At 46.5% G+C, this 25,643-nt stretch overlaps 1 protein-coding gene across 1 annotated transcript in view; it reads left to right on the forward strand.

Moving 5' to 3' along the window:
• The first annotated feature begins 180 nt into the window (after positions 1–180).
• LOC119448850 (alpha-tocopherol transfer protein-like) overlaps positions 181–25,643 on the forward strand; it is a 55,293-nt gene continuing 29,830 nt past the window's right edge. Inside the window, exon 1 of the mRNA XM_049666526.1 lies at positions 181–1,164. The gene's annotated coding sequence lies outside the window, so the exon portion shown is untranslated. The remainder of the gene's footprint in view (positions 1,165–25,643) is intronic.

The following is a 25,643-nucleotide window of genomic DNA, read 5'->3' on the forward strand; positions in this document are numbered from 1 at the left end:
GATACCGACCGGCCGCTTCGAACTTGGAAGATGCTTCTCGGACGGACATCTCGGCATCTTTCGTTTCGCTCTCCCCCTTGACTCTCGCCGCTCCCGCGTTTCCGCGATAGGCAACATTGGTGCCGCGAACGGCGCATGCGCGCTTATACGCGTGGCGCTTCTCGACGCGCGTGCGTCGTCTGCTAGCTGACGTTGCTCGTATTCAAAAGTTATCTGGGAAGACGTTCGAGCTTCTCTGTGCTAGCAGAGCCGAAAAGCTGTTTCATTACGTTGCGTCCACGTTTACGTGTGACTGAATATTTGTGCGCGTTTAATGATCGCCTGGCTTGCTCAGTCGAACGACGGGTGATCGCATCCCGTGTTTGGGAGGGTGTCAATTGCTCATCGCATCCGGGTACGATCAAGCAGCTTCGCGCGAAAGATCTTCGTAAAACGTTATTGCTGAGGCGCCTGACGACAACTCCTCGTCGTCGACGATCTGAGTAAAAATAAAATGAAAAAAAAAAAAAAAAAGGAAAACAGGGGAAGCTATCACGCTCCAGGGCAGGTCGGAGTGTGTGTGTGTCCGATGAATGGATCCACGCCTTTCTGTGTCAGTAATCACTGTAGCGTAGGACTCTTTCCTCGTAGGTTTTCGCTTCTAGGTGCGTTCGGGAAGCCAGGTGGGTGCTATATATAAAGAAGAATAACTGGGTTTCGAGTCTGTCTGCCTGTTCTCTCCGCTCGTTTTTTTCCACCCTCCTCTCCGCGCATTCTCGCCCACTCGTAACGGACGAGAGGAGAATTTTGAGAGGAGGCTCCCAGAAGGAGCCGCTTGCGCGAGGAGGAAAGAAAACCTAACGGGAAAGCCACCGGGCAAGTTCAAAGATCCGCGCTGTTCTAGTTTCGGCGGAGCTACTACGGCTGGTCTCTCCTCTCGCGCGTGTATATCCCCACGGGAGAGCCCCGCGAAAAAAAGCCCGCCCGCCCGCCGCTTTGGACTAGCCGGAGAAGAAGTCGAACGAATACGGCGCCGTCGTTTCTGCTGCATTCGGCCGGGATACATCTCTATGCAAAGTGAAGTGCTTTTGTGTTCGGTGGCTAGAGCTTGAAGAGCGCTGCTCGCTCTCGCTCCACTCTTTGGATTAGTTTTTTGGAGGAGCTTTGCGGAGCAAGAGTCAACAGGTGAGTCTTTTCTCATTAGCTCTTCTTCTCTCTCTCTCTCTCTTTTTTTTTCTCACTAGTCGGCGGCAGTTTTCAGAGTCGCGTTGTAACAAGCATAGCTGAAGTCTTTCTGTCCGAGAACCGTCGATATGGGGCGCGCGATCTTGCGAATTAGCGAGAGTTCGTTAGTGGCGACAGTGGAACATACGCTGTATGCGGACTTTACTGTTATACTCTACATTGACGATGTTCTAATAGCGTCAAGTTTTCACCCGCGGTAATGGTTAGACGGTTGGATCGTGCGTGTAGGTCTCCAAGTTTTGCTTGTGCTTGCTTTCTACTGAATGTACAGTTGCAGCCGCATTATACTTCTTCTTATTATTATTATTATTATTATTATTTTTGCAGACAGTAATTTTGGTCCAAGTCCCATATACAACTAGTACCATTTCTTCTTCCTTTTTTTTTTTTCGCGAATTATGGGCTATAAAAGAACAACTTTCTGCTACTACGGGCACTTCGCTACTTTTATGCTAGCTTTCGGCTGCTGTTTATAAATTTGTGCGCCCGTATACAAGATACACGATACATGTAAACTCTGTAAGATAAAAAAGAAATATCCTTCTGTTCACCGTTGTACGTGCTTCTATATCCGCGCTATGATCTCCGTACTTTCATCCCCTGGCTTCATTTTTTTCTTTTCCCTGTGAAACCAGACACCTATACGCACTGTTTGCGGGCATATTTTATATTCCTTCTTCCCGTTTGTGTTTTTTTTTCTTGGTTCTGATTTTCACAACCGCCTGTTGGTCTCTCTCTCTCTTAAAACTGCAAGACTGTGTGTGTGAGAGCGAGAGAGAGAGAGATTTTGAAGGGGCGAGGGTATTGGCTCGTTTGGTCAAGCTGCCGCCTTTTCCTTAGCCCTTACCCGATTCTGTTTTGTTATTATTTCTTTCTTTCTTTTCGTCGCGGAAGTCGTTCGCGAGGTGCGCAATCACACGCGCGCACGCAATAACTATAACTTTCGATGACTTCGATCGCGAAGCGAACAGGTATGGTTACACTGAACGACTATGTATATGTATAATACAAGGGAATCTCGTTGATACGATCTTCACGGGAACCGGAACATAAAACGTATAAACCGAAAATCGTATTATCCGAACATAATCGTATATGAACAAAACCTTATTATCCGGAAAAACGAATTATGCAGAATCGTATCAACGAGATTCCACTGTATACTGTCGCACTATGTAAGCGACGCTCTCGGACGCGCGTTCCTATCGAGGTGTTCGAGTCGCTCACCCTCTATGGCCTCGACTCCCCCCCACTCAGTTCCTTTCCATCGCTTTCTGAGAGCGCTTACGATGCTTAGATTTTTAAAAGCGTCGATGTTTAATTTATTAATGAATTTTGATCGTTTTTTTTCATGCTGTTGTGGTACTGCAGTGGCTATGGCGTTGCCCTGCTGAGCTCGAGGTCGTAGGTTGGACTCCGCGGACGCGGCGGTCGCATTTCGATGGGGGCCAAATGCAAGCTCGCGCTCGTGGTATACTCAGATGTTGGTGCGCGTTAAGGAACCTCGGGGCGCGAAAAGTAATCCGGAGTTCACGACTACGGCGTGCCTCGTAATCAGGGTTTTGGCACGTAAAATCCGAGAATTTTATTAATTATCTTTTGGGCGCCGTGTAGGAAACAGTTGTTGCCACCAGTGGCGCACCGACCGGGGGGTGTTTCGGGAATTGTAACCCCCCCCCCCCCCCCCCCCCCCCCCTGAGGCCAACTTAACCCCCCCTTTTGTTTAACCCCTTTTCTTTCCTTGCGCATTTGAGTACTGCAACTAAGATGTAAGACGCGCAATCGTCCGCACACTCTCAAAAAGCGCATTTTTTTTTACAATTTCCCGTGAAGAAATTGAAATTAGTGCTGTTAAGATGGTATTGGCAAACTGTCAAACCCCCCCTGGCAGAGATCCTGGGTGCGCTACTGGTTGCCGCGCCATGAAGAGCAAACAGATTGCGCTTTTATTGAGTAAGCAGATTGCGCAATCCTCGAATGAGGATTGATTGACTCATTGATTGACTTCGAGTTTGGCTTTACATCTAAATGCATGGAAACGGAGAAATCGTGCCGCTCGGCATTCGCTTCGCCCGATTTTGATTAGGACTGTTAAATTTTGAAGACAAAGTTAACAATTAGTGACTGTAGGAAGCAGATTTTTTATTTACGCCACCATGTATTTTTTTTTCTTCTTCTTTCTTTGTAAAAATTATTGAACATTGCAAAATTGTTCAATTTTTTTCACTGAACAATAAATAAAGACACCGCAATTCTGTAAATCGCACATATTAAGACATCTAAAGCGGAAAAATTGATGTATAATGCACACCGTACTGTATTACGTTTTCTGTATTCTGAATTCACACTTGCGTCTCAAGAATTGCGCTACCTTTCTCTCTGCCGATTAAGTTTTGTTTCACTTACTTTTGTTACTGTGGTTGATGTAATTATGTTCTGTGTATTGTCACAGTTGACTTAGTGCGTATATAGTTACTGTAACGTTGTGCTTTACCATCTTTCTTCTATGCATCTTTTTTCACTGTGCGCTTCTATATGCCCTGCCTGCTATGATATCGTGTGATATTAGCAGCATGGTTAAATAAAAAAACTATATACTATACTATACTATATACTATACTAGGATGTGAAGACCGTTTATATTATAGGTCAGAAAGGCGGTTCATTACTCGAAAAACTATTCGAAAAGTACTTGATATTCAATTCGATATTCGATTCGCTGCTTCTGGCACTATGCGATTCGCATTCGATTCGGTCTCGAGAATTACAACTCGCACAGCCCAGTTTCCTACGGTAGCCACAATGTAGCCGATTCTCTCAACCGCAACAAATTTCATTTGAATTGGTTGAGCGCTTGTCTAACGCGATCATTTATTCTGCGTGCATTCGAATACGGAAATCGTAGTTGGACAATATAAACAAAAGTAAACCCATTAAGCCTAATAAAGTATTCCTTGAAAACTATTTTTCGTTAATCTGGCGATAATAGGTTGATTATCAGAAGATGAAACAAAGATTGCAAAGTTTTTGTTTTTGTTTTTTGTCGAATTTCGCGCCATGACTCTAGCGCCCGTACGTCTGTGCGACGTCACAAGTTTCAAGATATCTTTTTTTTTTTTTTTTTTTTTTACGAATTCGGGCCTCATTCTGGCTCGGTAAAAGTTACCGAAGCTTGCCAAATGCAATATTTGGCTGTCTTAGAATACAGTGTAGTCCACCTTTACCGATAAACAATGCACTAAAGGTCCTATAAGACATCGTCGAAATTTGTGACGTCACGACAAACTGGTGCCCGAACTTCAAGGCGGCTTCGCCACCCATCCTTTCCATTTGCGCCTTTTCTTGCTTATTGCTTATTGACTATTGCTCAAACGCCACCGCTTCCCGCGGTGGCGTTTTTCACATTGTACAAGTGTAATTTACTAATATGCCAGGTGAAATCATTTTTTTTTATTTTTGGTGCCCCTTTAGTGTCCCGCAGCGACACAGGGACTTCGAAAGCAGGCCGTAGTATAAACAAGCTAGCTGTAGGGGCCAATTCCGATGCCGCCTATTCGAATAATAAAACGCAGAAATGCTTTTATTAGACAAACCATGGGCCGAATTGAATTACATTTGTTGCATTTGAGAGAGAAAGTTACATTCTATTGACTGTAAGCAGGAGAATTCTGATTTGGGGCCCCAACTTTTTAATAAAGATTAATTGGTAAGTTCGAAAAAAGATAACGATGTTTACTGAATCGTAGCTTTGTACCGAAAGCAGATATCGCAGTTTTGTAAACTGCATCCGTTAGAGCATCTAGAGCGGACAAATTTGATATATCAGTTTCTATCTTACATGAATTTGTTACAATTGCTACAAAAGTTTCGCAAAAGTCCTATTCACAAATCAGTATTATATTTCACATTGGGGTATAATGCATCAATTAATTTGTCCGCTTTAGATGTATTATGTGCAGTTTTCAGTATTGTGATATCGTTTTTCGTGACTGAGTAATAGAATGGTAAGCTTGATAAATTCGTTGCTTTTAATTTTGCAATTTTCATCATTCTTTAATAAAAAATTGCCGACTTAATTCGAAATTTCGCTTCAGTCACTAGATTTCAACTCTTTCTTTTAAATGTAGGAAACCTCATCAAATTCGGTGCAGTGGTTGCCGAGAAAAACGATTTCTGCTTTCGCAGGTATTTAGATAGGAGGATGGTTGGGGGGGGGGGGGGGGGGGGGGATAAGTGCTTGTCTTCATCCCCCCTTTTATACCATACTTTGTCTCGTTTCGCTGTTTAACAAGATGGAACACCAACTATCCCGGTCTCAAACTCTTCTTTATTTCCTCTCTTGTACACTTTCCTCAGTGCGATGGTTTAGTTTACCATGTGTTGGCAGAATAAAGTGCTTCGCCTAACCTTTAACTGGGTCCAAGGAAGTATACTGTAACAAAGAAGAAAAAATAATAACCCGACGGAGACTAGAAACATTCATTTTCTATCTGATCGTTTTTCCGAGGCACCTGTTTTTGCAACCGTCGGTGTATAACAGTGTAAATGACTGTCGCAACTTTCTTGCGTGCAAATTAAAGATAAAGATCACACATTCACGCATTAACAGCTAAAGAACTCGCGTAGCGAGGTAGCGATTACGCGAAGTGAAGTAATAATAATAGCAATGAATAATAATTGAATGCAGCGACATGTGCGCGTATGCATGTTACAACATAAGAGTATCGATAGCCGGATATTGCATAGGCTGAACAGAGAAACCCAGCTGACGGCACTTGTCACATGAAGCGCATTTCCGGCGGAAACATTGCGTCCGAAGGCGTCGCACCTATAGTTCAGGCCGCCCATCATATAACGCTTTTGAATGCGTAAGCATTTATATGCCTACCCAACGAGAAACCTGTCCGTCCATCACGTAAGACGAATGCAATGGCTCATATACCACCGTAAGGCTGAGGCTACAAGCGCTCAGCAAAGTGAAGCGAACAGTGCACGCATTCATTGAAATCACCCATACAACACAGAGAACAGCATACGTTTCAATAAAGAACAAGCTCAAAACAAGCGTCCGAACCATCACTAATGCATTGCATACCCCCCTCAACAGTTATAGTTTTGGTTTTGCAACAGCTTCGCTGGACATCCAGTTTCGCAAGGTTGATAACGACCGATAAGGGTTGGCAAGGGTCGGCTCTAGTCCGATAAGGTTGATAACGACCGATAAAGCTTGATAAGTGTTTACACTGGTTGGATCAAGTTTGATAAGATTGATAATGACACCGCGCTGCGTGGAGATGAGCAAGTGGCACAATGCTTACGCATACTTGGACAACTCTAGTGGAGTTTCTGCGTGATTTTTTTTTTTCGCTACATAGTGCCTGCCACAGGATTTCGGCTTCAACCACGCGACTGCGTGGAACAAACTTCAATCGGAATCACAGTGCAATCATAGCCGTTTGAAAAGGACGGTACGTTGGGCACGTTGGTAATCCATACCGAAACTATGGACAGCACGAAACGACACAGAAAAGATACACGGACAGCGCTTGTCCGCATATCTCTTCTGTGTCGTTCGTGTCGTTTCGCGCTCTCAATAATTTCAGTATAGCCGTTTCATCACGTCGCGAGTGTTTATGAGTACGCGGTAGCGCTTATAACGGACGCGTCGACGCTGGAAATACGTCCCATGAAGCTGCCGCCTTAAAGAGGTGCACCGAGGCAGCGCAAACGCGCTGTCATTGTACAGGTACGATTTATTTATCTCTTCTCTTGCTTGTCGTCATCGCCACCGCCACCGTCATCATTAATATTATTGTATTGTTGTTATTCGAAGTAAACAAAAACAATAAGATTCGAAGAGGTAAAGACTGGCAACTTCCTCCGGTAGGGGCAGAACTGCCGCCTGCTTCGGAGCATAGGGGATACGAAGGGAACTGGAGAAGAACACTGAGGAATCGCAAAAAACTGTATGAAAATGATGAGGCCTATGGAAGACGCCGACAAGTCAACACTGGAAAAGCGCTGGATGAGCTATAGCGGTGGACAAAACCGCATACAGCTATGAGCAGGGAACAGCGTTCCAAAACTAGGTGAGTCTACGCACAAAGAAAAATAAAATTACGAGAATTTGCTAAGGACAGGCGTACGTATATGGGGCTGTGACCTAGTCAAGCTGTTCTGGCAAACAGCTTTTTGTCACAGTCCTTCTTTCTGTATCTTTTACAGGGTGAAAATAAACCTGATTGATTGATTGATTGATTGTATATACCAGAAGAGTTTTAAACTTAAAACAGCGAAAGACAAAAATCTCGTAAAAGTCAGACCAACTTAAAGGACCCCTCACGGATGTAGCAGCAAATAAAATGCAATGTCAGATGATTGCACGCGGGGATACGAGCTACCCTCCCCATGCATAGCACAGTCTCTCTTCCATTGCCTCGACGGCCGAGAGCCCAGGTGACGTTTACGTCACAACCCCCCCCCCCCCCCACCCCCTCTTTAAAATTTTTGTCTGTTTCCCTTTATTTCGAGGCGGCGGATTTCCGGCAGTGGATCGGTGCTATCTGCGTTTCACGCGAATATCCGAAAACGGGAATTGTGATGTGAAGTGGCGAGCTTCGATGTCGTCCCTGCCGGTCTCTCCTCTGAAAAGGGTGCGCAGATCTTTTGTTTGAATTTTAGGCTACTTTCGCGTTGTACGTACTATCGACCAAAAATGCCTACGGACCACGGGATCTCCGAAAACACTAAATATCCGAGCAGCCTTTAAAAGTAGCCAGTAACACCGTACATCACAATGTTGTTCGCACATACCAGTAGAGGCTGGAAATAGGGAATACCAGGCTGCGTTTTGAGGCTGCGGCTATAGTTGAGCTTTTTGTCAGATCCCTTGGCCCGTAAACGTTTTTGGTCGATATATATAACTAGGCGTAATATATTGGAAACACGATCTTAACCGCGTGATCCATGCATCACGGTTGTTTGTCTGAAGCGCGTGAGACTTAATATAAAGCCCATATTTACGTTTTTGATGCGCTGGAGTGGCGTTTCAGCTCTGGATAGTTGAACAAACCAATTACTAATTAATTCTTATTAAAGTAATTAGGTTTTAACTGAAAGAAATATTTCTTAGTTTTTTTTCTATAACTGCGCTCTTCAGGGCACGAAATAAATGTCAACAATTTTTATTTAAATTTCTTTGATGTGGAACTGTGTTGTGTTTGGTCATTACAGGCCGGGTTAAACAACTTAAGGTCGCCGCGGTCTTGATCCTGACGGGAGGCAAATGCGCTCGGAAAAAGAATGCAGTCGGTTCCACGCGGGCTATAGTCATGAGAGAAAGTTAATTTCACGTTGTTGTGCACGTCCTCGACATTCGACATTCTAGAAAAAAAAAAAAAAAAAAAAAAAAAACGTGCTCACTGAAGAGAATAATAGGTACGGTACTTGCACGCGCCTCCATGGAACGCAGCGACTCTGTGGGTTAGTCCAGCTTTCACTTCTTTATGGGGAAGCTCGCTTCGCTTGAGTGCCGCAGGAAATTAAGCGCGAAGTTTCCCTATAGTCGTCAACGCCCGCTCTGATGCGTGGGTAAAGTGCGCTTCAGTGCTCGCCACGCGCCCCGAGTTCTTTCTTTCCTTCCCTCCCTCTCTTACTTTGCGTTTTCTTGCAACACCTGAATTTCCTAGGGGAGGCCCAGCCTCCCCTCGGAAACTCGAGCACATGCAGATGCACCCTAATATTTCCCAAATGTTACACATGATGTTTACAAAGTGAATGTCACACGTATTAACAAGAACAAATGCGACAAATAACCTATACGACGCCACCATCTTCTCAATAACTTTGCGATGCGCACAGTTCACGGTGTCTTCTTCCGGTCCACATATACTATTGGCTGTTCACAGTCGCTATCGGTGGCTGCCAGCAATTCTTTCGGCGTGAGAAGAGGTGGTAAGTGAAGGAGGAGGGGGGGGGGGGGGGGTAAGGCTTTGTAGGCGGCAACCTGGCACACAGCGATTTCGGGTATACAGGGAGTAAGGTGCCCGCGTGGTAACAGCCGTGACAGTAATACATTCACGATACTCTCCACTCTGTCCATCTCTTGACTTACAGGCTACCCGCATTCAACGGTTCATTCAGTATGGTACACGTTCTTAGCCTAAGTTGACATTTGCTGAAGCACCTTTTCTCGCTCTTTTTTTATTATTTATAACAAGTTCTTTTCATTACGATACATGAAAACAGGCAACGCTGGTTAGACCGGTTTCTAAAGGTGAGTAGGGGGTCTAAACTAAAATATGTAAGTACAAGCGATAAATTGTGTTTACAAAGCAAACAATATATAAGAAATCCATCGCTTGGACGACCGGACCACGGGTCGTGCTAGAAACTTTGATAAAAATGTTTTGGCGTGCTTGCCCGTGCACTGCGACGTCTTTTCGCGTGAGCCGCAGTTTTGGTGGATGTAATAATGAACGTTTTGGCTTAAGTCAGAATTGTGCCATTTCACTTAGGACCAACGGCAACAACAACGGGTCACATTATGGGAACTAACACTGATACAGTTGCCTTGTCCCTGCCTGGTCCCTGGTCCCTGGTTGCCTGGTCCCTGGTTCCCCGGTTCAAGATGAAGCAGAGACGCGTGTGACGGCCGCTGAACCGTGTGACGACGTTGGCCTCAAGCAGCATGGTAGTAGTAGTAATAAATTGAACTTAGTTTTATGAGTGTTCGCTGCATTAGGAGGCCTGTCTCTCAGTCCAGAAGCCCGTTGGCCGACAGCAGAGAGCCAGAATTGCTTGTTGGTCTTATTGTGTGTTGGCTGCCGCAGTTAAGGGGCTATAGGATGAGGGTGGAGCCGTTGGGAAGTGCTGCAGGCGCGCAGAGCCTCTGTTTGCGCGCGTGCATATCTGGGTGACCGCCAGAGATACCACATCGAAAGGCACTCGAGCCCGGCTTATGGTATAGTGTGTGCGGCCCTACACCGCGATCCGAGCGGTTCGCGGCCAGCCACTTGTGGGGCGAGCCGAGCGTGCTAGCGGCGACCGCGGCACCGAGAGGCGAATTCCGGTTTCGTGGGGTGGGGGTTCGGGAAGCAGCCCCACTTTTTGTTTCGACCCGCAGAGTCGCTTGTCTTTCTTTGATTCGGGGCTCGCGGGCGGCCGTGCCGCGGACGTTCGCTCTTCGACACGGTCAGCAGGGCGGAAGCGAGGGCAGCGCCGGTGTGACCAGGCCTTGCCACCGAAAGCCGCGGCAAGCGGGTGCCGGCTGGCGAAGAGGGGGGTGGGGGTGAGGAAAAACCCGGGCGCGCTCTCGGCCCTTTAAGAGGCTTTGGCAGCTTTGACTTCCACGGGGGCGCGCGTCCGCATCCCCCCGCCCTCTTCTCTCGGAGAAGAAGAATGGAGGTCGTCGACGGCGGAGGAGGCACTGCCGCCGTTTCTCGGTCGCCCAGCGCACGGAATCGTGCATGCTGGTCCCCGCGCAGCCCAGCTGTTGCCGGCGACCGACTACGGCTTCTTCTTCGCCTTCTTGTGGGCCGGGGACGCAGCTGTAGCGGCGACACTTTCAGCATGGAGCTGAATATGCGGAAAACTCGCGATCCGACCCCGTATACGACGGTGTCAAACCAACGACCGCATTACGTTTTCCCCAGGCTACCGTAGTCGGAGCAGCACATCTTTCCGATGCATCGCACATCGTGATCGTATCGAACGCCGCGTCATGCAGTGTATTTTCTGCGTGTACTTCAGAGACAGACTGGATCGTGTGAACGAAGCTGCTCGCATAGGTGCACGCTGAGCTCGCACTATACAAACGACCGGGATTCGGATCCCGTGCCCATGTACGTGTATATTGGGACGATTCTATGGAATTTCGTGCGCGTCTTCGTGCTTGTCACTTAGTTGTTTGCCTGCTGTGTACTTACTTGCCTGCCGCTTCCTATTTGCTCGACAAGTTGTCTGTTCGTGCCAGGAAGAAATTGCGAAGGCAATTAAGTCACCTTAACACAGCGGTAGCCGGGTTCACGACGGCGCGAATATGAAAGGTATACAGCCGGGAAAGGGGATACGATCGTTTTCCCACCTCTGGCGGTCGGAGTGCGTCAGCTGGCAAGGCAGCTCGCCGCTCCTCTCTGCATGCTTATGTTGGTCCTTGTGTGACCCGATGCACAGTGGACGCCATTAGCAATTCAGAGTTCCTTGTATTTCTTTTTAATCCAAGTAGCGGCTGCGAGAGTTGCGAACTCGTCAACTTCATCAGAGTTTCCTGGCTGTCCGTATACAGATGATGCACTTGGGGCTGTGGTGATGACTGCTGTCAACCGGTTCTATCACCTCTCGTCTGCCTTCCAGATCCAATTCGCAGATGCTTGCATCTGCGTTAGTAGAGTGGCTTTTTGCAACTCTATATCTCCAGTCGTGGCATCGTAATAGACCGCTGCTGCAAAATGCCTGTCGCGTGAGCGTCAGTCATACTGCCGTACTGTACAGACGGCGTGCCAAGGCCCTTCGTCATATTGAATTTGGGTCCTCACAATCATCTCTCCTGTGCTCTTTCCTCTAGGTACTGGATTCGAACGTGCAACTTCCCACTGTATGAAGAAATAGTTAAGGGGAGGCGAGATCACTCGTTTGTGTACCCTGCCCCTCTCCGCTTGCAGAAACGACTGACAGAAAACACAGCAGCAGTCAACACAAACACACACAACACGATTTGATCTAGCGCCCTTACTCAATGGTGCGCGTGGCAGTAAAAAGCAACACATTGCTGGCTTTGGGAAGAAGATATCTGCATAACTCGCAAGGCACCATCGCTGTAAAGATCTAGCTCTGTCCATATGACGAGTCAGCCTCCTTGGGAGTATTTCATGCAGGTGCGCTTGATAGTTCGCTTCGTGCTGCTGTATGATGTACCTGTTGCTGATAATCTTTGAGTATAGTTCGCTGGTACGAATACGTTTAAGAATTTCGGTGGTGCCCCTCGTAGTTTCGTTGCTCAGAGTTCTTTCGAGTTGTTTACTATTCCGATCAGTGGGCTTGTATAGCTGACTGCCCCATATGTGATCGTGGAGGCCACAGTGGTTTGCACGAGGGGTCTAGCGATGTCGGTTTCAGCTCTTACCATATTTGGCGAGGTGCGGTTTAATAAGTGGATATATTCTCTCGCCGGGTCAAGTGGAAGTCCTTTATCCGGGTATGCCGGTTCCGTTTTTCATTGACGTGAATACCCAGAGATCTCACGTATCCCGCAGTCTCTTGCCTGATCGCTTCTCACTCAAGCCGAAGCACGATGGTCGTCGTCTGAAAGTTACCAAAAAGCAAGAATAATGCGCAATGTGTTCATGGAGGAAGGAAAATAATAAAAAAGAAAAGAAAACATCTTAGAGGGAGCTTCATTTGAACGTGTAAAACAGCGCAAACAAATAGTGACAAAGGGAACAATAAACGACAACGAGGCATCCAGCCTTGACAAGGAAACTTTCTCTGACGCTGTTATCTCGCTGTTAACTTCCCATGATGGAGAATCATGGGGAAATGCGCACATCCCACGTTGAATCCTGGGAACGGCACGCTGGTTCGTGGTAGCTAGCTGTTCGAGTCGTGCGGGCCACCGGAGTTGCCGCCGCTTTCTCCAGTACGCGTCCCGCTTGCTTTCTGCTCGGCACATCTGAGGCCTTTAGTTCTCGGCCTAGATAACTGGAAACATTGTTGTCAAGGCAACGCCAGCGCTAGCGCAGGAGTGTCCGCATGATTAGCCGCGCGTTACAACTTCCGAGCCGCCGTGCGAGCGGCACAGCAAACTAACAGGCGACGAACTGAGCGCAGCGATACGCGAGGGGACTAGAAAACACCGATTGTCATCACGTGCTTATTTGGGGGCTTTTTTTTGTGTGTGATTCCATCTTTTTTTTTAAACTTTTGTGACTAGGCTTTAATATTGTCTCGTGAGGCTCCCTACTAGGATTTTTCTTCTTCTTCTTCTTCTTCCCTCCATGAATCTGTTTCGTAGTTAGTAAGGTCATGCGGCCGCCCATGATCCCCCTATAAACAATCCTACACCTTCATTCAGGTGGAATGCGGTGGCTAAGCGAGTGGTTGCATTCAAATGAAATAACGACATGTAAATAAATAAATAAATAAATAAATAAATAAATAAATAAATAAATAAATAAATAAATAAATAAATAAATAAATAAATAAATAAATAAATAAATAAATAAATAAATAAATAAATAAATAAATAAATAAATAAATAAATAAATAAGAAAGTATAGTCGTAAGCCTGGCTGTTTTAAAGCTCGTGCCTACACAGTATAGATTTCGAGCAAAAAGGTGCAGGTCTTAATTACAAGAGTAAATACGGTATCGCCAGCTTTTCCAGTGATGCGTTTTTTAAAGCGAATCAAAGGTGATGATTTGGTGGTCCATACTCGGTGCTGATGCACCACGTATATGCACTCGCAAGGGTTTCAATGCGGTTTGTAACACCGGCCCATCATGGAGACAGTGCTGCGTCACAGAAGCCGCACGCCTCGTAGCATCAACCCGTAGAGCTAACCAATAAGTGTCCCCAGCAGCAGCAGCATATCTCGGCAGGTCTACCGGGAAGCCATCGCTTGATTCGACAATCTTTCTTCAACGGATAATTGCTGCCCAATTTTTTGATGCACTCGCTTATTATACTGTACCAACTTGTAATCAAGCTTCTGTCTCGGTAGGATGCGTATTGCATGAGGTTCTAAGGCCTCATTGTCACTGCCTGTGCGTTTCAATCTATAGAGACAAAAAAAATAAAATAAAAGGCAGATTTCCACAAAAAATTGGAGGACGCTTAAGCTTCATTTTAAGAGTGGAACGTGATAGCGTTATCGGGCCCTTTGCATCGCATTTTTGTTTCACTGAGCTTCACCGCAACACAGAACGTGGGAAAGCCAGCTTACAAAGAACAAGCTTACACCGATCCCCTTAAAGTCGGCTTCACTTTTATACATAAATGCATTGCTGGGAAGAAGTTTTTCCAGGGGCAATATAAGTCGTCTTATATTAAAATGTGAAGGCCCTAGCACCTTTTTTATTATTTTATTAATTGCCTGCTGTTGCCCGAACGCGCGCGCGTGTCCAAAACGCATTAGGCAGGCCAAGTCCGAATTTGACCTGCCGAGGATGCGAGCGCCATCTGGATAGCATTTTCGCAAGTAAATTACCCGAGCGCACAGGGTTGGCATGGTAGAAATGCTGGAAAAGGGGTTTGTGTTTGAGTTTCCTTGTAACAGAATTATGTTTTCTCGCACATTGAAATTACAATCCGACGCCGTTTGGTAAACAATCCGACGCTGAATCTGACGCCGAATGTAAAGTCGTACTTTACCATTTTCTGGCGGATTTCACTGTGAGAAATTTCATTTTTGTTCACCAATAATACCTTGCACCACGTGGAGGGCCTGCGCACCACGTGGAGGGCCTGCGCGTGGTCGGGGTGGTTCGGGATGATTTTCCCTTTCGCTAACACCTTGCGTCACGCAGGAGGGCCCGCACGGTCGGGGTGGTTGGGGAAGATTTTTTCCGCCACGGACGCTGACATACACGCCGACGCCGGATTTCTTGCGACACGGGTCCCTTAACGCAAGGTGGAGGAAGGCCTCATGAAAGGAAAAATTGTCATCCACCCAAATCTGCCACAAAGCTGCAAAGGAAACCCGTACGAGTTTATCAGAAAAAAAAAAGAACTTCGCAGTTTAGGGAAAATTCGTCCTGCTCGGGATTCAAATCTGGGACCAACGCCTTTCCGGGCCGGTCGCTCTACCCATCTGAGCGAACCAGGCTTCCTTTTTCTTATTTTTTTAAAATGATATTTGTGAAATGATGTATGCATGGGAACTATGCTAGCAGATCTCAGCGCTAGGGCGAATTAATCAACAAATCCAAGCGTTTTTCTGAGAATGAATACGGAAAATCAGTTCTGCCGAATCCCGGTCCAGGACGAATTTTTCCTCAACTACGAAGCTCTCTTTCCGAGAAACCCGTACGGGTTCCCTTTGTATAGCTCTGTGCTACATTCGGGTGGAGGTCAATTTCCCTTTCTTCGCTTCTATACCGTATTCACTTCTGTGTAACTCGACATTCGTCGCTCGGTATTTTGGTTTGGTTTGGTTTTCCTTCTATATTGTTCACTTCTTTCTTTACGCTCGGCAGCTTCTCTTGCCGACTTCTTCACTTCTTGCCTCTTGTTCTGCTAGTATATTTAATCACATTCCTGGTGGCACGCACCCCAATCTGGGGCACTAGCGAAAAATGTTCGTATGCTCAGTTGCACAGACAAAGTGACCCAGGCTGTCTATTCGGGCACATCCAGTGGTACATATCTTGTTGCACATACCTAGTGACCCAAGTTGTTGTATTATCGGCAAGACGACGACGACGAAGAGAACAACAACAACAACAGCAACGACAAGCCGCAACAGGCGGAGGAGGAGGAGGAGGCGGGAAAGTCCAAGGAAGCGGCAAAGACAGCCTCGCAGATCTGACGCAACGTTGCAATAATCTCAGTCACGTGAAACTTGTTTGAGTCAGCGGCGGTAGCAGCGGTCGTGGATGACACGCGCACTGCCTAGTCGGCTGCATATTGTTAGCTATTTGCGCCACGAGGAAGAAGGCGATGTATGATGCTTGTCGAAGGCGAATGGTGATGAGAGGAGCGAACCAAGTTAGGCAGTTCGGACGAGAATACAGTGGCCCATGGAACGAAGGGGTCGCAATGTTTGTGGGAGCCCGTGTATCGTTGTGCCAGTATATATGCACAGAGAAGTACGACGGGTATGTAAATACACGAAAGGTTCTCGTATACGCCTTTGCGTCACAGTGGCACGTGACAATTCTGGGAGATTGACGAACACGTATATGAACTGAAACACACGCAGGGCCCAATACTCACTGGCCCATACCCAGTGGGCTGAGTTGCAGTGTACTCGGCAAGACAGCAGCCTGCAGCAATAAGTTGTCCATTCGGGCACAAAGCCAGGGGCCCCAAGCAATCTAACTGGTATGACAGCAGCAGCCAGCACCTCCAATGTGGGGGAAGAGGCAAGAAAGATTCGGCTTAAAGTAATCGCGACGCACGCGCATAACTGACCAGTAAAGGCCGGAGTACATGGAGCGAATAACCGGCGTCCGAGCGGCGAACGTCGTCGGGCGGCGAACGTCCGACGGCCGGCGTCAAGAAATTTGCCGTCCGCAGCCGATCTGCCTGTCCAGACATTTTCGTCGGGAAGCGTCTAGCGCGCAGCGGTGGACGACAGCCAATCAGGAGGCACTAGTTCCGGTCGCAATGAATGCTGGTGTTTCGCGCGCGCGCGCCTTTTCATGTCGTCTGCAATCGCGTTGGTGTAGCTGTGTCTGCATGTCTCTGCACTGATTGAGTAGTTCCCAGTATGATCTCTCAGGAATCGCGTTGTATTCGTACATCCCATATCCGCTGATCTGCGTGGAAACAGACAAGCAGTGCAAGCTTTCTACAACAACCTTCAACAAAAATATTCTGATCTCAGAGGCATGCACCGATTGAGTAGTTCCCAGTATGATCTCTCAGGAATCGTGTTGTATTTGTACATCCCATATCCGCTGATCTGCGGGGAAACAGACAAGCAGTGCAAGCTCTCTACAACCACCTTCAACAGAAATGTGATCTCACAGGCCGCATGCTGTCGTCATGCCTATCTCCCAACTTCCCCGATAGATGGCGCTGGCATCGGATATTTACAGATACTAGCGAATATCTGTGGGAACGCAGCGACAAATCTAGGCCTTAAGTTTAGCACAGAGAAATCAGGGATTATGATCTTTAATGAACACACGAGTAACTTCGTGGTGTCAATTCAACAGCAAGTAATACCCATAGTGAAGCAATATAAGTACCTCGGCGTACACATAAACGAAGGAAAGAATTACTCAAGCAACCACCAAGATAATCTGAAAATAAAGGGGAAGCGGAATGCAGCATTAATGAAACACAGAGCACTGTGGGGCCACAATAAGTATGAGGTGGTGCGTGTAATCTGGAAAGGAGTAATGGTGCCAGCGCTAACATTCGCAAATGCCATTATATGCTTAAAATCGGATATATTGGCGGGTTTGGAAGTTAACCAAAGATCAGTAGGCCGGTTGGCTTTGGGAGCACACGGTAATACGACAAATGAGGCAGTGCATGGAGACATGGGTTGGGCCTCTTTTGAAGTTAGAGAAGCACAAAGCAAAATTAGTTTTGAAGAAAGGCTCAGGAACATGGATGAAAATAAATGGGCGGCTAAAGTGCACAAGTATTTCTACATGAAAAGCGTGGACACAGAATGGAGGAAGAGGTCAAGGAAGTTGGCAACCAAGTACAGGATAATCGAAACTGTAAATAGACAACCAGGGGTCATCAGAAAGAAAGTGAGAGAAATAGAGACCGTGAATTGGATGCAAAGAATGGAAACGAAAAGGACAATGGAGATTTACAAGAATGAGAAGAAAGAAATTAGAAGGGAAAATCTGTACGATAACACAAAGGGCAGTGCCTTGCTATTTGAGGCTCGAGCCGGTTGCCTAAGGACGAAAACATATCGGAACAAATATTCGGAACTAGATGAGACATGTGTATGCTGCAGTAAAGATCCAGAGACCACTCAGCACATCCTAATGGAATGCGACGGGATCCACCCAGCGAGAACCATAGGTAACGTGCAACTCCCAGAAGCGCTTGGGTTTAAAGTGGAAGGAAACATAAACAGATCAGCCGTAGAGATCAGCAAGAGACGATTAGAGTACTGGTGGAAAAAAAGCAGGGAAAAGATGGATACGACCTGATCTCTTAAAATCATAGGCAGGGGTACAAGCTAAATTTTTGAAAAAGAAAGATAATGAGAGGTATACAAAAATGCTAGATAAAGAACATGTGTAGTATACCTGATTAAATCAAGCAGGCTAGGTGACTAGTTGTCGCCACCCCGTTTCAAAGGGGATGCCAATAAATCATCATCATCATCATCTTTCGTTAGGCTTAGACGCGTTCGAAACGAGAAGCGATCTCTAAAACTACTGAAGGTTATGCATAATACTCTGTCGTCGCAGCGGCCTGAGACTACGCGAAAGCCGTTTACGCAGTCATTTACTACCAACGAAGTGAATTCTACAAGAACAACGCCAAATTCAGTTCGAAGCGGGCGGCCGGGACCGCCGCCAACACGGCGGCCAACGCGCGGCGGCGTTCGCCGCATGTATCGCGACACAGCGAACATCCTGCGTCGTGTCGCCGCGTCGTTACTTGACGCGTGATGTTCGTCGAGAAAGTTCGCTCCATGTATCCCGGGCTTATACCAACTCAAGACGTTGAACGAAGACAAGGTGTGACCTCTGGGACTTACTGGAAGTGCAAGAAAATAAACAGGATCACTCTCAAAAGCGGCGCACGTTTCGTATTCGAAATCGTGCTCCGAGTGTTGAAGAGTACTTGATAAAGAAGAGAGGGAGAAAAAAAATACGACAGAACCCATCTCCCGATGAGTATCGGCGTTAATGTGATTAGCATTGATACAAAGTATTGGCCCACCACTGAAATGCGTCATTTGTGAGGCGTGTATGCAGCCAGGATCTCCTTTCGCGCATCCCTCTAGACACGTTGCGACGTCTAGCGCCGCCGCCGCGAAGTACGAATATATAATCTATTCAGACAGGATTGTCTGACTGTATATGACGCTGGTTCGATTCCCGGCACACACCCAGAGTCACATACTCAATGACCCAAGTTGGCTCTACGGTTGGTTTCCAACACGGTTTCCTCAGCACAGCATCCCGATGTTAGTGACCAAGGTTGGCTGGTAAATGAGGAACAGACGGGGGTTCACGTGCCAAAACCACCATGTGATTATGAGGCCCGCCGCATAGTGGGGGACTCCGGAATAATTTGGACCGCCTGGAGTTCTCTAACGTGCAACTAAGTACACGGGTGTTTTTCTGCATTTCGCCCCCATCGAAATGATGGCCGCCGTTGTTGGCTGGAAAATGGTTAGAGGCATAGAGACATATACACATGAGACCAGGAAAACGCGTGAAGTATTCCGAGAATGCTAATCGCTATAAACGCCTAACCAGCTTTCTTTGGATTCGAGGCCAAAGTGCGGCGCCGATGTCGTCTGTCGGCAGCAAAACCCTGCAGTCCAAGTTGGCGGTATAGTGGCAATAATAACAATTTCGCGGGAATCTCGCGTGGACTTGGGCCGTTTTAGAGCGAAGCCTTAATTATTTTTTTTGCCTCTTCCCCCCCAAATTTGTAGGTGCTGTCTACTGGCTGCTGTCTTGTCGAGTTAGCACTGAAAGCAATCAGGCTTGCCGCGCCTTCCAACAAGGCAATCTTCCCTGGCACCCATACACGCATCAGCCCGACGCTACACTCACGCAAACTGCCACCTCCGATTCGACATACAATGAACGCCTGACCACACGGGCGCTTCGGAAAGTGAGGTCACACTGTGATCTAACCAGCGAGCCTCCATCTCCCGACGTACCTCCCTGCCTGTGGTCGGATACGCCGTGTACTCGAGCTGCAAAGAACACACAAGCCACGCAAAAGCGCCTCACTCTATAAGACCACAAAGGAAGCAGACGAACGTTGGCCCCGCCTTCTCGTAACATGAGCCACTAGGATGCCTGCATCCTCAGCCGTATAACCCAAAATCGCTCCCTATTAACGCAGTTGATCATCCACCAACTCAACAAATTCCCAGGCCCAGGCCTCAAAGACTCGCAGCAGCACATCCGTCCGCACGTCCCCAATCCCTCGAGGACTAGCTCACATTACCTACGCGATGCACACGAAGAGCTCCCATGGGCTCTAGTGAGCCACCTGATGATGATTTAGTGACATCCCCTTTGAAACATATGGCGGTAACAATTAGTCACCTTGCCTGCTTGATTTAATCAGGCATGCTATACATGTTTTTCATCTAGCATTTTTGTATACATTTCATTAATATTTTTTTTCCAACAACCTCCAACAAGGGTTGGGCGACACCTGATGATGGCCGCCGAGCACCGGACAAGGGACCGTGTTGAATATAGCTGTGTATTCGTATCTACTACACTTGGTATAAAGTCCAGCGAGATAGCCCATCCGCGAAACTATAGCCAATATCTCGTATTCGGTATGAGTTCGTATTTCTGCAAACATCGAAATATATGACCCACCCGTGTAAATTTCAGACCACGAGAGCAGCGCGTATGACCAAGCGCCGTGCTATAGTCCAGAATAAAGAAAGCATAATTTATTGTTTGGATTTGTTTATCCCAAAGATTTATCTTCACGCTCGAATTTTGGACTAGGTGCGAAAGTTTTCGGTGAGTATTTTCGGCGCGCACGAAGAGAGTAATTTTCTTTTTCTTATACTCCTCCTAACTCGACTTCCTTCTTCGTTTTGGGTTTGCGATAACTCGGCTTTTTATGGTACGCTCCTCTCCGCGAGCACACTGAAGTTGTTGGTTTAGGAAGCGATCTTTCCTTTAGGGGGCGGGGATGCGCTGTCACGGCTTTTTTGAAGCGGCAAGGAACCAACGTCAGCGGAATCTTTCGCTTGCGACAGATGTGAAATCCATTTAGATACTATGGGAAGCCGACAGCGAAGTTCGACGTCCTTAGGTTAGCGACATCGACAAATGTGAAAAGCAATATCAGCATGAATGATTGCGTCAGCAACGACCCAAAAATAAGTACACGCTGCAGCGAGAATGGAAAGCTGCTATGTATACCAGCTGCGCGTTTAACTCAGTCATAGATGCGCTTCACGGGCAATTTCGAGCTATTCACTCCATTCAGGCACTAAATAATTTGTAAAATTTCAATTACAGGATGCCAACATCTCCAATTAATTCACATCAGTGGCAGATGGCGTACAATCTTTCAACAAAAGTTGTCTCTTGCGCCACCAGAGAGAGAGAGACGAAGAGGGAAAGGTAGGGAGGCTAACCAAGGACGTGTCCGGTTGGCTACCCTACACTTGGGAAGGGGGAAAAGGGAAGAATAGATAAGGAGAGAAAAGAAAAATAATAGAGTTACTCATTCGCAGAGTCAGTCGCAGAGGAATCTCCGCTGTCACAAGCGTTCAAATAATCCAGTATCCTTCACGAACTGCAGAAGGGCTTTTGTGGCCTTTTACATGCAAGAATGCTTAGGCCATGGATATTTTTTTTTTCCGAGAGCGCTCTGCTATCTACCAGGTTGAGTTTAGCTTGGAGAGTTTAGCTTGGGTTGAGTGTCAAAGGATGGGCAGTGACACAGGAGGTCCCCTTGTCGAAACGTTGGCATCAGCGACATTCCTTGTTCAACTGTTCTACTACTGCTAATCACGTATTCCTGTTTGTTTAATATTTCAATACTCATACCCATATCGTGGGTTTGGCGCGCAAGTCCCCACAATTTGATTTTTGAAGCGAAGCTTTATATGTCTAGGCGAAATCGCCTCTGTACAAATAACTATTATCATCAGCATTGGCTCGATCGTCGTCGTCTTCCGCAATTAAATGGCTCGTTGGCTCGCCCTCGGCACGCGTTCGTGCCACTGCTCCCGCATTCGTCGTCGTTTAATTTCACAGCTCGCTCCGTTGCCGCTAATCATTCCAGCGTAGAATTTCACTTCTCTTCTATCGTCGTAATGGGGAGGCCGCGTGACGGGGGTATGAGCCATTCATTGCCTTACGTCACGGACAGATTTAATTTTGAAGCAGTTTAATTTCGAAGAATCGCAAGCGGCAATGGGGCGCGCGAATGCTGCTAACCACGCCGCCGAGCAAACTCGAGACATCGAACGCAAGCGACAACGGCGGACTGCGGGCATGCCGTCAATGACGTCGTTCTCTCCGTCGCAGCCTAACGTGTGCGTAACCTCATAAATGAGAAATACTTCAATGAACCATCGGGACTAACCCAGTGATGAACACCGACGCCGCACGTTTCAGCTTCGCTGGTTAACCATCTGCACGGAGTGGAAGGGCCGACGAATCTTTTGTCTAATATGTATCACATTCGTTGGTCGTTACGGGGTTAAAATTTCTCTTCACTGTCTCTGTTTGAGATGCCACTGCGTTGGGAACGCATGACTTGAGCGCACACACCTGCGCGACGCGACGCGACGCACGCAGGTGACGCGGTGGGACCGCGAGCAGCCGTCGTCGTCGTCTATGTCAGCCGACGGCGGCGAGGTCGGTGACCTTTAAAAGGAAACGGCATCACCGCGAGTGAACGCGCACGGCGGCGGCGGCACGCGAGAGAGAGTGGTCGAGATCTTCGACGACGACGACGACCAGTGTCGACCCCTTTCAGCGCTCGCCAGCCGGCACGATTGCACGCAGTGCCGTACTTTTATGGACATCCTGACGTGCACGGCACGAACTCAACGCGGCCGGTGACGTCACGCGCGCTGACGCACACACACGCGCGCGCTGCTCGAACGTCGCGTGTGCTCCCTTATTTCCCATTCACCAACAAATCAAACCTCAATGTATCATTTTGCGATGCGCTGATATACCTAAAAATTTCGACTGAAGTGCTGGAAACATAACGCAATTGATAGGGGTGGGCGAATATTCGAAACATTCGAATATCGAATGGAATATTATTTTATTCGATCAGTTGTTCGAATCGAATAGTCACTATTCGTAAATGCGAATATTTTCGAATACTTTTTGAATACTTTTCGAATATTTCAGAACGTCAACTGCACCAAAATAAACATAATATATGAGAAAAAGTGAGGTAAGTTTTCGCCCCCGCGGGCTTAAAATATATACATAAAGCATGAGAACTTGCGTAGTGCAGCAGGCTACGTCATTTAAGTAGCGACACTTTACAGGCTGTACAGCGATCATTCGCCCTCTCTGAAGAGCCCTGTGCATGCGAAGAAACTACATTTTTTTTTTTTTTTTGCTTCTGATACTCCATTTGTTCTTTTAATAAACAATGCTTCTTAACATACTATGCAACGACAGAAACTTGCTAACTTTTAAAATACTGGGTTGTGAACATCGTTTTATGTTAATTGTGATAACGGCTGTTCATTATTCCAAAACTATTCGAAAAGGATTTGATATTCGATTTGAATCGCTTCTGGTACTATTCTATTCGTATTTGATGCGGTCTCGAAAATCACTGTTCGCACAGCCCTGAACGCAAAGCGCATAGTGGCGTTTTGGATACGTAGGTGGGAATATTCAGTTGACGGTAGTACAGCAAAGAAATTATTAATTAATAATTTGCGATACTAATTATTTTATTCAATTACCATTTCCTTCCCTTTTTTTGGCGCGAATGTACTCCCCATGGCTAGAAATAAATGTGAAGAAGTTGTTTCAGTTTTATTTGATGCGGAAGGATCTTTGGGCTTTGTAGGGTTAAACAAAACCCTACAGTATATTCGCAGACCAAGATATCCAAAAATGCCCTCCTGATTTACTAAAGCCGTCAAAAGTCGTCAAAAGTCGAATTTTCAGCCCACTTTTAGCGTGCAGTCAGTAAAACAGTACAACACTTCGCTAGTAATGTGCACTCAGACATGAAGCAGATCTGACTTCGTGGCTTCATTCCCGGCTCATGAAATCTTGAGCTTTCTCTTGGATCCTGCTTCCCGCAAACTTTTGACGCCGACTCTATACATCTGACTTATATAGAGCCCGTCTATAGTGAAATTGCTTGCATAACTGACGATATAGTTGTTTTGTGGGCTGCTAAATGCATTGTTTCCACCGTAGCGTTTCTTACTGCCGTATACTTCTACGCATATTGTGGTTGAAACAAAACATTTCCGTTGTACCCAGCCACTTCACTGTTCAATATCATTTCGTTGTTATTTTACTGCTATGTCAAACTGCGTAGTATAAGATCCGTTGTATGAGTGGCTGTTCGACGTATTGCTTTCCGTGTTTCCCCCCTCCACCGCCTTTGTAACGCTCGAAAGAGTGCTTAAGGCATTGTAATAATAATAATAATAATAATAATAATAATAATAATAATAATAATAATAATAATAATAATAATAATAATAATAATAATAATAATAATAATAATAATAATAATAATAATAATAATAATAATAATAATAATAATATCACATCAAGTGAGCGAAATGAGTAGATCCGTCAAACGATTTTGTTGTGCTTTTATTCTTGCCGCACTGCGAATGCAATCACTGCCTACGATTCCCTGCGAAGAATCTGCCATCGCTCATTTTACCGATAATATTTTTTTGTTTTGCTATATGTATTTATTTATGCGCTTGGGAACGTATACAGTGAACACACGGCCTAAGCGGGCAAGTTAACGCACTATAAAGAAAACTTCTTAAAATGCAAATAAATTTTAGCGGTGAAGAAAAAATTTTCATTGGGAATATGGTCCGGCGATTCACTTAAGCATGCTGTTTTAATATACGAAAAAAAAAGAAAATTATAATTGGAAGGTGCATGCAAAATCTTAATGCATCGCGTCAGCCGTAGGTAGTCGATAGCGACAAAAGTTGATCGCCGTATTTTGTTCCAACGCTCTGTGGCGCGTGCATGCCAGATTCCAATAGAGGCTTATGCGCCTAGCATGTTGCGAACGAATGAATGAATGAAAACTATATTTTTACAAAGGAGGTTTCCCGGCGAATAACATGCTTGAATTGACGCGTTCGCGTAGAGCGATGTTGTAACGCAGGTGACCCAGTCCCAGCCCCGCATTCAGCACAAATTTTCTATAAGCATGGGGTATATACTCCCGGATGTACGCAATGTAGCGCCCAAAATAAGGCCACAGTTTTAAATGCAGGCGAATCTGGAAACGCAAAACGAGACGTTCTGATAGTCGTTTTCATTTTGTCCACGTTTGAACTTACGTTGATAGTATACGCCCAGTTAGAGACAGAAAGAGAGAGAAACACCTGTAGTTTGTGAACGTTCGTGAAGAGAAGGTACGCACTACATTTCTCCATTGGTTTTCGTTAGCTTGTCTCATCGACTACCACTGGCGGTACTCCTCCGCTGCACTAGAAGAGCTTCCTCTTCATCCGACAGATAACTGGTCCATAATAATATCATTTTTAAGGCTGCCAATTCTGCAATACACAACACACCTCTTACCACATGGTCTGGGAATGCAAAGAGAGCCCGCGGACAACGCCCATCCAAGCGCCAACAGGAGCCCAGTGGGAAGCCCAGCTGACAAGCCCAAGACCTGAAGACCAGCTACGGCTGGTGAACAAGGCTAGGCTATATCAGCACAGGGCCGAGGCTACCTAGAACAGGGTGGTCGCTCACCCTCGGGCATTAGCAGCTTGGTCTCCGTAATGAAGTTAATTCACTCACTTCAACGCCGAAGTTAGCAGGCACGCGCGTTTCTAAGACGAAGCTGTGCTAACCGC

The sequence above is a fragment of the Dermacentor silvarum genome, chromosome 4 (genome assembly GCF_013339745.2).
Source record: "Dermacentor silvarum isolate Dsil-2018 chromosome 4, BIME_Dsil_1.4, whole genome shotgun sequence".
NCBI lineage: Eukaryota > Metazoa > Arthropoda > Arachnida > Ixodida > Ixodidae > Dermacentor > Dermacentor silvarum.